This window comes from Doryrhamphus excisus, chromosome 10, assembly GCF_030265055.1.
Source record: "Doryrhamphus excisus isolate RoL2022-K1 chromosome 10, RoL_Dexc_1.0, whole genome shotgun sequence".
Taxonomy (NCBI): Eukaryota; Metazoa; Chordata; class Actinopteri; order Syngnathiformes; family Syngnathidae; genus Doryrhamphus; species Doryrhamphus excisus.
Window position 1 is genome coordinate 9826332 of NC_080475.1, and position 13726 is coordinate 9840057.

At 42.1% G+C, this 13726-nt stretch overlaps 1 protein-coding gene across 2 annotated transcripts in view; it reads right to left on the minus strand.

The window, feature by feature from the left end:
* Positions 1–2097: 2097 nt before the first annotated feature.
* The window catches only part of LOC131136511 (ERC protein 2-like), a 122361-nt gene continuing 110732 nt past the window's right edge, over positions 2098–13726 (minus strand). The window contains exons 15-17 of one of the 2 annotated variants that reach the window (XR_009131749.1): positions 13037–13141; positions 10769–10834; positions 2098–3933 (exon numbers count right to left, since the gene is read on the minus strand). The gene's annotated coding sequence lies outside the window, so the exon portion shown is untranslated. The remainder of the gene's footprint in view (positions 3934–10768; positions 10835–13036; positions 13142–13726) is intronic. The other variant, XM_058083417.1, reaches the window with a different exon arrangement.

Here is a 13726-nt window from a genome sequence, read left to right on the forward strand (position 1 = left end):
CCACAATGCACTGTGGGGGAGCGAGCCTTTTGCATTGCGCATGCGCATTCGTGCAATTACAAAAGACCCGCGTGAACAGACGCAATGGCGGAACAGACTGTAAGAAAACAAGCATCTCTATTACCTAAAATAAACGTTAAAAAGCACCCAAGGCTATTACTTTATCCTACCAACTCACAGAAAGGATTTTTTTCTCCCTCGGCAGATCAAATTACGTCCGCTAAAATGGTGTGGTGTACTTTTAAGAGGGAGCTCTCGCCACCATATGGGTCTTTCCATCTTGGCCGCCTATAGTGTGATTACCACATTGACCCGAATATAAGACAACCCTGAGTAAAAGACGCCAAATATATATATTTTTAAGATATATACCAATTCGGATTTACATAATGTGTGAACTCCATAGCTGTAATTCAGGGTGACTCCAGCAGGGAGCAGTGATGCGTCTTTACTGCCAATAGTAAGTGAAGAAGAAAAGATTACATCCCAAAATAAATACACAATAAATCCTGATCTGTACAATTATGAATAGTAAAGATGCATTGTTTGATGTGGTCATGTTTAATAAGGGATATTCTTTGATGTTTGATTGGTTCCACACAAGATTTATTGCATGTTGAGAGCCAATAATAATAATAATAAGACGAAGAAGAAGAAGAATATATTCCGGAAGTGAAGGTTTCCATAAAGATTGACATAATTACACAATAACTGCTCATTTTATTTTAAACACTATACACTTATAAAGAGTTAAGATGCACTATTTGATGTGCTAAAGTTTGATAAGGGATTCTTTTGATGTTTTTTTAATCGAATTGTACACAAGATTCTAGCGCTCCAGAGCTGTAATTCAGAGTATATGCAGTAGGGGGCAGTAATGCTCGTTGAGTGCCAATAATGTGAGTGAAGAAGAAAATATTCAGGAAATGTTCCAATGTTTCCATATAAATCAAATCCCGACATAATTACACAATAACTGCTCATTTTATTTTAAACACTATACACTTATAAAGAGTTAAGATGTACTATTTGATGTGCTAAAGTTTTTAAAGGGATTAATTTGATGTTTGATCGAATTGTACACAAGCTACTAGCTCTCCAGAGCTGTAATTCAGAGTGTATGCAGTAGGGGGCAGTAATGCTTGTTCAGTGCCAATAATGTGAGTGAAGAAGAAGATATTCAGGAAGTGTTCCAATGTTTCCATATAAATCAAATCCCGACATAATTACACAATAATTGCTCATCTTATACTAAACACTATACACCTGTAAAGGGTTAAAATGTACTGTTTGATGTGCTAAAGTTTGATAAGAGATTCTGTTTATTTTTGATAGAATTGTATACAAGCTTCTAGCTCTCCAGAGCTGTAATTCAGGATGGATGCAGCAGGGGGCAGTAATGTGAGAGCCAATAATGTGAGTGAAGAAGATATTCAGAAAGTATTTTCTATGTTTTCACATTGATTGAATTCCTATATAAATGCAGAAGAAATGTTTATCTTACTTCAAACACTGTGCAAATGTAAAGTAGAGTATTTTTGTAATTGGGAAAATGATTGCACAATAAAAACAGCGGCAGTCAAACAGGCCAAGCTTTTATTTAGTATTCATTGGACTAGATGACCAGTCTTTTACAGTTGCGGAAGATACCGGATTCCGCCGACTGCTCACTCACTTAGAGCCCCCGCTACGTCATTCCTGGACCAAAATATTTCACAGACGTACCGCTGACAGAGCTTCACCAGACAGTGAACTCTCACGTCTCAAAGTCTCCTTAAATAAGGCATCTCATCCTCAGTTAGTTTGACAAGTGATATATGGAGATCAGATGTCGGTTCTTCGTCTTAAGGCTCACTGGATTGATTCGGATTTTCAACTTCCCAAAGTTGTTCTGCAGGCCCAGGAGTTTTGTGGCTCTAACACTGCGGTCGCTTTTGCAGATACGTTCATACTGAGATGGTTGTTTGTGTATATGTGCCCTGTGATTGGCCGGCCACCAGTCCAGGGTGTAAGACAGCTGGGATAGGCTCCAGCACATGACGACCTTTATGTGGATAAGCGCCATTGACATTATTTCAGATAAAAGACACTATGGAATTCTTGCGAAAAATGGTTTATTAAAATAACAGAAAACACGCTGACCACTGCAAAACACTGGAACTGTGGAAGTCAAGGATGAATCCCCCCCCCAGAGATACGGGTGGGAGCAAATGAAACAAACAAAAAAAAAACAACTAACAAATTAGCAATTAGCATTTTATGTCCATTTGTAAAGGGTATCAGATGTTTTCTGGCAGTAATGTACCAAGATTTTACAGTTTCGCGAGTATATTCGATACTCAGGTACCAAAGTACTAAGCCTCAAGTCCAAGTGTCCATAATTGTGAATTATGTATTTGAGGCTTCACCTTGCAAGTTGCTTCTTTATAAAGTAAATAAATAGTTGTTAAGCACTCGGATTTACAGAATAAACTTTTCAAAACAATGATTGGCACTGGATGTAAAACTAGTATTACAAAAAAATTAAACAAAAAAACAGTAAAGGGGACCTATTATTCTCATTTTTTGACCCTTTGTATTGAGTTGTGGACTCCTATAGAGCAGGTACACACAATAACCCTCACAACTTTCTAGATCTTCCAGAATATGCACATATTCCAGCTGTATTTCCTTGGGCTTCCTTTGGGCTACCTGCCAAAACAGTCTGTTTTAATTTATTCCACCCACGACCCGCCTCCGGGCACGCCCACTACGCTGTTATTGGACACACGCCCAAAGTGCTTCCTAACTACAAATGAACCCCAAAGTCTTTGGAGAACTAATTGAAAAGTGTTTAGGAGCCACTGGCTGGAGACCCCTGTGTGGTAACGGTGACCTTGCCTACCTGAGGAAGAGCACTGATTGTCGGACACACTTTGTCAGCGGTGCCGTTGGTGCGCCAGACATTAGGGCACCGCGTGGACACAAAGCGTGTTCAAAATTAATGCACCTTTCCTAGCGAGAGCACGCTGCTTATGGCTCCAGCAACAGTTTGGCGGATATTTCACGTTCATGTTCACAAAAACAGACCCGGGGTGGAAATATTTTTTTCTTGCTGGAAATAAACCAAATACAGTAACTTCTGCCTGAGCTTGTTTTGTAAACAGAGTAGCAGGCAGAAGCAGGGCTTGGGATTTACAGCCACACCCATATAAGGGCATCACAAACATCTGACATCTGTGACATCACAAAGAGGCATGTTTACCCCGCCTTCTGAAACAGGGCGTTTTGAGCCATGCCAAACTTCTTTCAGGACTCACTTCCAAATGCACAAACCTCATTATCTGAAACTTTGGCATGGTTTAACACCTGACTACAGTATTTTATCTACATTTATGGGTCAGAAACGTGGAAAAAAACATAATAGGTCCCCTTTAAACAAGTGCACAGCAGGTTGAGCAAACAAGATAAACGGCAAACAGGATGTCTCTTTTGGCACAGTACATTGAGAAGGTCTTGGTGGACATGAGGGAGCGAGGTCCATGCTGTGGTATTTACAAAGTCCAATATTTAGCTCCACATATAAACGCATTTACTGCTGAAATAAACAAGTGGTCCAGAAGTTGACGGATGATTACGCTGGCTCTGGTTTGGCTACTTAGTAGTCAAAAGCGGGTGGATCCGTTGTCCAGATCTCCAAAAAATGAGAAATGGATCCCGTCCATAGTTTCACCCAAACAACGTGAACCATGAAGGCAGTGGACCACATGAAACGAAGCCAAACGCTGACGACTGACACAAAGTCACATTAGTGTGATGCATTAGTCCGCAAAGACGAAGACAACATTCAGAGCTTATCAGAAGGGTCCCGAAGTGGGTGTACGTCTGGCAGTCAATGGCGTACGGTGGTCCGAATGTGTGCCCGTTGAAGCTCTTGGACCTCTTGATACGCGGCTGTCCAAGCAGTCGTTGATAGAAACAGAATGAAAAAGCATTAGTGTGAGGGGTCAAATACCAAGTTAAGAAAACAAGCACCAAAGAAAATGAAGTGCTAAAATGGACATAGACATATGAAGATTCATCATCTAGCTTGTTGTTTTTAAGGTCATCAGTCATCGAATGAAATCTTACATAAACATTGCAAGGTAGTCGACGAATAAGCTCAGTATCTCCTGTCGGGTTTGCCATATATTGCTCCAAAATGTCTGGCAAGCCTCCAGAGCTCCTTAAGAATGTTCTAAATGCAGTTGGCAGCATCCCAAACATCAAGTGTTCTTTAATTTAAAAAAAAAAAAACGTATTCGGAATGTGTCTCTTATTCAGGATGCAAAGCATTCAGCAACTACGCTCTTTTTTTCCTGAGGGTTGTTGAAAAAAGAAAACGAAACAATGATGAATGTCCATCATGCTGAGGAGCCTCGTTGCTTCAGTCAGAGGAACTACTGGCTACTTTAACGGCTTTAATGGCAGTCCCACACAGGAACGATCATTTGAATGCTAATTTCAAGCAGCTGAGATCGAGGAGACGTGAGAATCATAACGGTCCCAAACATCTACCGTAGGGTTATTCAAGAATCAAATGGAATCGTCCATCATGAAGACCCGATCCATCCCGATAATCCATGAGTAAAATTCGATTTCTACATTGATTTACGTTCCTACCCTCACCTACGGTCATGACCTTTGGGTGGTGACCAAAAGGACAAGATCTTGGGTACAAGCAGTCTAAATTCGTTTTTTCCGCAGGGTTCCAGAGGTCGAGGAGACGTGAGAATCATAACGGTCACAAACATCTACCGTAGGGTTATTCCGTGGATCAAGAATCAAATGGAATCGTCCCTACCCTCACCTATGGTCATGAGCTTTGGGTGGTGACTGAAAGGACTCCCTTCGAGATGAGGTGAGAATTATCCGGGATAGACACTGAATAGGAACCAGATGAGGTGGTTTCGGCGTCCGGTTAGGATGTTCAAGGCACATCCAACCGGTAGTAGACCTCGGGGGAGACCCATGACACGTCGGAGAGACTATGTCTCCCAACTGACCTGGGAATGCAACAGGATTCGCTGAGAGTCTTGACAATATCCTAGAGACCTTCAGCATGTCCACCTTGTGCTACAACATCTGTTGGAGTATCGGTTTTGTCAAAGTGGAGAAACGTAAGTATCTGTATCGCTCCTGGGATACATTGAGAAGAAAGGCCAACTACCAGCAGATCCCATCAAGGTTAAGGCGATGGTTAGAAAGCCCTTGCGGTACGCCATACACACCGTCGTGGCGACTGGTGGTCTCGCGGCTCCACCGTCCAACCTCAGCTGACACCAGTTTTCCAGAAAACTGGAGGTGTCACCTGCCAGAAACTAGTCAAACATCTGCAGATCTTACAAGAGGTTTTCTATACGTGTGTTTTCGTATATTCCGTTTCAGTAAAGCCTGGATAATGAATGTAAGACACGTTTCCTAAGACATATTTTACATGTTTACATGTTATGGTATTGCAAAAAACCAGCCTCGTTTTCTCTGGTGGGGGGCGTTAATTTACACCACCTGCACTGAGTAGGATTTTCGAGCATGCTTAGCAGACTGCGTTCATACATGTGACAACGTTACAAGTATAACTACCTGGAAGTGAGTACATCTCCAATAAAACAATGACCTCAAGATATTTCTTAGTTTTTTGAATTTCTCATTTTCTTTGTGTTTCGTTTTCTTCTGCCTGACTTTTACAACTTCCTGCTAGATGGGGCTGCGGCTCTAACCCAAACAAAACTCCATTTTTTAGTTATTGGCCCTCATAGCGTGTAATGGAGAATCAAGCTAATTATCCCTACAGCTGTTTTCACTTGCTTTTTATGTAAGCAATACCTGGCTGATCCAGAGAGCAACAGTGAGGCCCTTCTTAGCCCTCCAGGCCTCCAGGCCGGCTGGAATTAGAGTGCAAAATGCCAGGTTCCCCCCCCCCCCATATGCCTATATGCACCGAAGGGCGGAACTTTGGGTCTACCATTGGGGGGGGGTTAAATTTTGCCCGTTTATTCATTTAATTTCTTGATTTAATCATATGCGTTTTTAAAAGGAGTCAGCATATTTCTGCATGCCTGTACTAGAAATATACTGGATACTTTCACTGTAATTTACTTGGCATTGTGTACATTGTGTACTATTTATACCACAATAGCTCATTCCTATTGTGTTTAAGCACTAGCTAGCAATATTGATTTTGTGTTTGTGTCAACTATCTATGTAAAAAACCATTGAGAACTTTAGATGAATCAATTCTACAGCACGGCGGTCGAGTGGTTAGCACGCAGACCTCACAACTAGGAGACCAGGGTTCAATTCCACCCTTGGCCATCTCTGTGTGGAGTTTGCATGTGTGGGTTTTCTCCGGGTACTCCGGTTTCCTCCCACATTCCAAAAACATGCTAGGTTAATTAGCGACTCCAAATTGTCCATAGGTATGAATGTGAGTGTGAATGGTTGTTTGTCTATATGTGCCCGGTGATTGGCTGGCCACCAGTCCAGGGTGTACCTCTCGCCCAAAGACAGCTGGGATAGGCTCCAGCACCCCCGTGAGGAAAGGTGGTAGAAAATGAATAAATGAATGAATCCTACTTAGTTGCACAGCGGCCGAGTGGTTAGCGCGCAGACCTCACAGCTACGAGACCCGAGTTCAATCCCACCCTCGGCCATCTCTGTGTGGAGTTTTGCATGTTCTCCTACGTAGAGTAAGCTACGTTCAAGGACAGTTGCAGTACAAAACCATAATAAAGAAGTGCAAACCGGAAATGGGGTATAGACAGAGACCTAAAGGTGGCAAGGGGCCGGTTTCAGGGGGGGATGTGGTGTGAAAAGTGAAAGAAAACAATCGGTCACAGGCTAATTACATAATTTCCTTCATCTGAGCAAACATGCAATGTGAATGCAAAAGTGAGTAAGCCTGAGGCTTACTGACGCAGGCCAAGAGGGGCTGACAAGACCGAGGTATGTGAACAATAAGCTGCAAAGGCTTTCTGGGGCTAGACACATCTTTTAGGTACAGATGCTACTAGCTGGAGTTGGCTTTTGATGGGAACGATAGCCTTCCAAAATATAGAGTCCTAATGGACAATGTTTAACTTTGAATTTATTCCACGGAATACTATGAATGACATACTCTAAACCAGTTTTTTCCAGTATGGTAATGACGGACGACTAAGTCGATGAGATATAGGCATTTGCTGATTGCAATGCCATGAAGAACTTCTACATTGAGTCCAAAGCTGTCTATGGACCCACTTTGTCTGGCTCAGTACAGATGGGAGTGGTCCGATCACAGACACAGAAGTCTGGGCTTCCCTACTAAGACTGCTGCCCCTGCGACCCGGACCCGGATAAGCGGAGGAAAATGGATGAACGGATGGATGGAAGACCGAAATCATGCACAAGCCAGTTCCCGCAGTTCCTGATACGGGGTCGATCGTCACAGTCAACGATGTGAAGCTGCGACTGGCGAGTTTGTTTACCTTGTCGCAAAGTGTCAGCATTGACGAGTTGCCAGGGCCAGTTCAGCCTTTGGTTGACTCAGGAACAGATCATTTCACGAGTTTTCCCCCAAATTTAGTGATATGGGTGGAATCTATACAACCTATTCCAGATGATTTTTTTGTGGACACAAACCATCTTGACGATGCATTTGCATCATGCAATCCAATAAAATGATTGTGAAATAAACTCTAACACACACAACTGTCACACACACACACACACACTACAAAGACACATACACCAGACAGGAAGACAGAAAAAGTGTTACTGGCACGACATGCTCAAATATTCATTTATTGCGTCCCGAGGCAAAAAAAGAAACTATGTTCTTAAAGGGTAAAATGTTCATACAGGTCCTAAATGCCGGTTTGTGCAACAACAATAAAAGGTGCTAAAAGGTGCACAGAATTCTATGTATTGCCTCCCAAATTCCTCTCTCTCCTCCCCCACCCCCACCCCCACCCCCACCCGGACTCTCTTGATCTTTCTGTTCCAAGTTCATCTTGTACTCCAATAAGCTTACATTTATTAATTCCTTCGCTCAGTTAAAAAATGGTCTTTATATTATCGAGAAAGGCCTGATCAATGTCTTGAAAGTGCCTGCAGGGTTGTGGCGTATCAACACCGTAACGCAGCTCTTTCACAAGCACAACGATGTGAGCGACCTCAGACGTCAGGTGACAGGAACCGAAGAACTTTACAACCAAACACACCGGCTTTAATTCACTTTACAGCTCCAGGTGGTGGAGTATTTGAATACCTTTTTAGGGGGGGGGGTGTCATAATGTTTATATTCCAGTATAAAGTCTTCCATTGATAAGTAAATGACTTAGATCGGCATAAATGATAAACACATTGGCGTCCTTTGTGTACCACAGCATGTAAAACCCTAAAACGGAATTGTGGACACGGCAAATTTGTCGTACAATCTGAAGCGCAAAAACAGAACTGAGTACAAAGATTGTGTCATGAATCACGAGACACAGTCGAAAACTTGTTCCGTAACTTTCGCAACTGCACGATGCCCAGCCGTGCAGCACTGTCCAGACACTCAATACATTTAACCTGTGTTGACTGGCCACAACATTAGCTACAATTGCACAAAAGCGCTAGTTTCATGACTACATGGTCCATTTTTTTCCAAGACAGTGGGCACGATCGTGCATCAGTCACAGACAGTCTTTTTTTGTCTGCTTGTTTCAGGTGGTTTGGCTGGTGATACAAAGTCACACATGCCATGTTTGCAAGAATCCCGAACTTATATATGAAATAATTATAATCCACATTTACATAATTAAGTCTCACAAATATAGGTGATAACTAAACAATACATATCACAACTTCTGTTCAATTCATATCAATTTCAGATGTGTACCACAGCATGTAAAACCCTAAAACGGAATTGTGGACACGGCAAATTTGTCGTACCATCTCAAGCGCAAACACAGAACTGAGTACGAAGATTGTGTCATGAATCACGAGACACAGTCGAAAACTTGTTCCGTAACTTTCGCGACTGCACGATGCTTAGCCGTGCAGCACTGTCCAGATACTCAATAACTCAATACATTTAACCTGCGTTGACTGGCCACAATATTGGCTACAATTGCACAGGAACGCTAGTTAATTTTTTACATATTTTAAGACAGCGGGCACGATCGTGCATCAGTCACAGACAGTCTTTTTTTTGTCTGCTTGTTTCGGTTGGTTTGACTAGTGATACAAAGTCACACATGCCATGTTGGCCGTGTCGCCCCCCAGTGGAATGGCTGCACTGTAGCTGCATCATCAAAGTAGTGAAATAAAATATTAACCCTAATATGGTATCGCTCCATTCACATACATTATATGTAATTAAAAAAAATAAATGACCATATTAATCGGCAAAACGGCATTTCTAAATGGAAGTGATGATTCTCCTTCAACAACATATAGTAAGAATTTATTATAGAATGCTTTGCTGAACTACAGGAAACTGTACCGCCTTGTGGAAATGTGGCTAAAGTTGTCGGCCTGTACTACTTTGGGCGACAGCTGGATGGCAAAAATTACGAGTTTCGAGAACCCAGACTTTCTACACAGGAAGTGCGGGCACTGTCATCTACAAATGTTACCAGCTTGTGGGCGCCGTGTGCTGAAGTATGCCGTTAAGCGGAGACGCAACGTCGCGGCCGGACAAGACGGTCAGCTGACTCTGTGGTTGGAATGAAGTTGTTCTCTGCGGCGTTGGTGTCAGAGAGCGGGATCGTGTGCAGCGTCACGGAGAACAGCAGTCTTTGCACTTCACTATAATAAAGCATGCGGGTATGTTCAGCGGTGAGCCGCAGTCACTGAGCTGTTGCATGGGCGAGAGCTAGCGTCAGCTCCTTCTAACAGGAGCGAGAGGGAATACCCGGTTAGAGCGAACGTTTGTTGACTGTTTTATTTGGACTTTTAATTACTGAAACTGACTGATCGAATGCAAGATAGGTTTATGGTTCTACCATATCTTACTTATTGTGTGAAAATATGGGGTAATAACTACAAAAGCATTCTTCACTCGCTAAATGTACTGCAAAAAAGGCCAGTAAGGATAATTCATAATGCCGCCTACAGAGAACATACTAACTCCTTATTTCTAAAATCACAAATACTTCAACTTGCTGATATAGTTCATCTTCAAACAGCTAAAATAATGCATAAGGCTAAAAATAACCAATTAGCTAAAACTGTCATCCAATACTTCTCTACAAGAGAGGAGAAATATGATCTCAGGGAAGAAGTACATTTGAGTACAAACACTTCTATGCTAGGACTATGTTAAAAAGCCATAGCAATTCAGTATGTGGAATCAAACTATGGAATGGATTGAGTAAGGAAGTCAAAAGTACTTTGGTACGTGACAAAAAAAATTAAAAAATATATATTTTTTTACAAAATTAAAAAATATTAAATAAGATAAAAAAAATAAAAATTAATTAAAACATTTTTTAAAATAAAAATTAATAAAATAAAGTAAAAAAAAAAACACCAAAAAAACTTAAATTATATTAGGAAAGCAGGAGGTGAACAAATGTAACAGTTACTGATTGTAAAAGTACCAGATGGAGGGGTAGGATTTAATAAGCTTTGCTTCTTCCTACTCTTTTCGGACATGTGGAACTGGGAACTGATTATGGGATGCACTCAATTGGAATCTGATGCATGTTCAAATGAAATAAAACCATTACCATTACCAAATATCTGCTGGAGAAGAAATTCTGCAATTTGGGTGACCGCTTACCATTGAGCGGTGATGATGGGCGGTGGGAGTCAAACCAGTTGAGAAGCACTGATGTAGACGGCATACCTGAAAAGCATAAAGACGAGTGTGTGTGCATAAGTTACGCGTTAATTTATGGCTGAAAATGTTGCGCACTGGTATGAAAAACCGTAAAAGACGCAAAAGACTATTAGTGCCAGAAATTTGGAACAACATTTCAAGTGTAAACGTGGTTTTAGTTTCCCCTAACCCATGTGTCTGGCTCTTTAAAAAGCAACACCTTGACCTAGAACTAAACCTCTCTGTGGAGCTTCAACAGACCGTCAGCGTCTAGGTCATGGGCCTTGAACATGCCTGAATGTAGATATCGGTCCAGGGTGAGATGGGGGCGGGGGTGTGGGCGGAGGGGACAAAGTGAAACCCGAGCCCACATTAAAGCACCTCCATCAGGTAGGAGGATCAGGAGGGGCCTCCGTGCGCTCAGTGTCTGCGGGGGACCGGGCTTCTGGAGTCCTATCTCACCTCCATCTGGAAAGAGAATCTGGGCATAGTCTGATGGTCTGATAAGAGGCCATGCCGACTGACGTGGTAACAAGCCTCTTACCGGATGCGAGCCCATAAGGTACTCCCATAAGGGTATGGGAGGTGGAGGTATTAGCTTCTAGGTGGATTGCGGTATTTATTTTGCTTTGATGGTTTAGGATGCCGTCGCATGGTTGAAGAGTGGTTAGCATGTTGGTCACTGAGTCAGGGAAGATCTGGGTTTGAATCTCTGCTTGGGATCTGGATGGTAATGGATGGATGGATGCAAAATTTACAAAAACTGATACAGAGATAAATGTGCATAAACATTATGTGTACTTTTTATATATATGTACTTTCAAAACACTGCCTTGCTCATTTGCGCCCCACTCGTTTGTCATTTCCGGATGTGCTAATAGCCCCGTGGCTCCCTCCTCCGCTTGATGTCTTCTCAAGATGGCACCAAAGCCACTGACCCGTCAGTTCTCACTCCTAAACCAACAAGCCTCATCCCCACTCCCCTGCCCACAGACTCACCATTTCTCCATCTGTTCTTTATTGCCCACAGTTCAAGTTCTGTCTCTTAACTGATTTGCCCTTCTAACAAGGGTCGCGGGGGGTGCTGGAGCCGATCCTAGCTGTCCACCGAGAAGCGGGGTACACCCTGGACTGGTGGCCAGCCAATCACAGGGCACATATAGACAAACAACCATTCACACTCACATTCATACCTATGGACAATTTGGAGTCGCTAATTAACCTAGCATGTTTTTTGTAAATGTGGGAGGAAACCGGAGTACCCGGAGAAAACCCACGCATGCACGGGGAGAACATGCAACAACTCCACACAGAAATAGGCCGAGGGTGGAATTGAACCCTGGTTCTCCTAGCTGTGAGGTCTCTGCGCGCTCGACCGCCGTGCCGCCTGGGAAGAAGCAAAGTTTATTAAATCCTACCCCTCCATCCTTCCTGCTTTCCTAATATAGTTTTAAATTTAAAAATTTAAAAATTTAAAAATTTAAAAATTTAAAAATTTAAAAATTTAAAAATTTAAAAATTTAAAAATTTAAAAATTTAAAAATTTAAAAATTTAAAAATATATTAAGAAAGCAGGAAGTGAACAAATGTAACAGTTACTAATTGTAAAAGTACCACATGGAGGGGTAGGATTTAATAAACTTTGCTTTTTAAATTTAAAAAATATAATTTTTAATTTTAAATTGGATTTAAAATTTCAAAATGGACCAAAAACTCATATCCCGAATTTTTGGACTAATTACAGGCCATAGTCAACCACAAAACAGCTAAGTAAGCTGAGTAAGTCCAGTCTCAGGAAGAAACCATTCAAGCTAGTGACCGGGGGCCGCTTGCTCGCTGCCATACGGGGTCAGAAGCCGCCCCAGGATATTGGACACATTGGACACGCACTCGGAAAATAAACTCTTACAATATGTGGTGGTTTGCTACTGACCTCGAGCTAACGCTAAGCAGCTAACAGCTAATTCCGAGCTGTACCAAATGGGTCTGATGACTTCATCAGAGTTTAAATGATTCCTTCCTTAGTCTCAAACATGAAATAAACATGAACGCCAGATCAAACATACTTTTTAGCATGTGTGTGTGTTTGAGTGTGTGTGTGTTAAGCTCCTCACGCTGTGGGGTCCCACCGCCTAAAGGCACGACCGCCTCGCAATGAGCGAAATAGGAAAAGGGATCAGCAGAAGATACGGTTTTAGAGTGATGTTTTGGTTGGAGGGGAATGCCCACCTTTGCAGCCTCGGGGGGTGCGGCGGGGAGAGAGTGGGAGTAAAACTGAAGAGACATCGAGAGCGAGACCGTTCACACGCAGCAGACGCTCCGGCAGGACCGTATCTGAGTAAAAAAACAGATAAGATATTTGAGACAGTTATGACAGAATGCTCTAAACTAGGGATCGACTGATATGGGTTTTTTTGGGGCCGATACAGATACCGATTTTTTTCCATTACCCTTAGCCGATGGCCGATTTTGCTTGGGCCGATATTTGTGCCCGATACTGCTTTTGATGCCTCAATTTAAATTTTAAATTTTTTAAATTTTTAAAATTTTAAAAAAATTTTAAAAATTTTTAAATTTTTTAAATTTTTTAAATTTTTAAATTTTTTAATTTTTTAATTTAAAACTATATTAGGAAAACAGGAAGTGAACAAATGTAACAGTTACTAATTGTAAAAGTACCAGACGGAGGGGTAGGATTTAATCAACTTTGCTTCTTCCTAGGCGGCACGGCAGTCGAGTGGTTAGCGCGCAGACCTCACAGCTAGGAGACCAGGGTTCGATTCCACCCTCGTTTGCATGTTCTCCCCGTGCATGCGTGGGTTTTCTCCGGGTACTCTGGTTTCCTCCCACATTCCAAAAACATGCTAGGTTAATTAGCGACTCCAAATTGTCCATAGGTATGAATGTGAGTGTGAATGG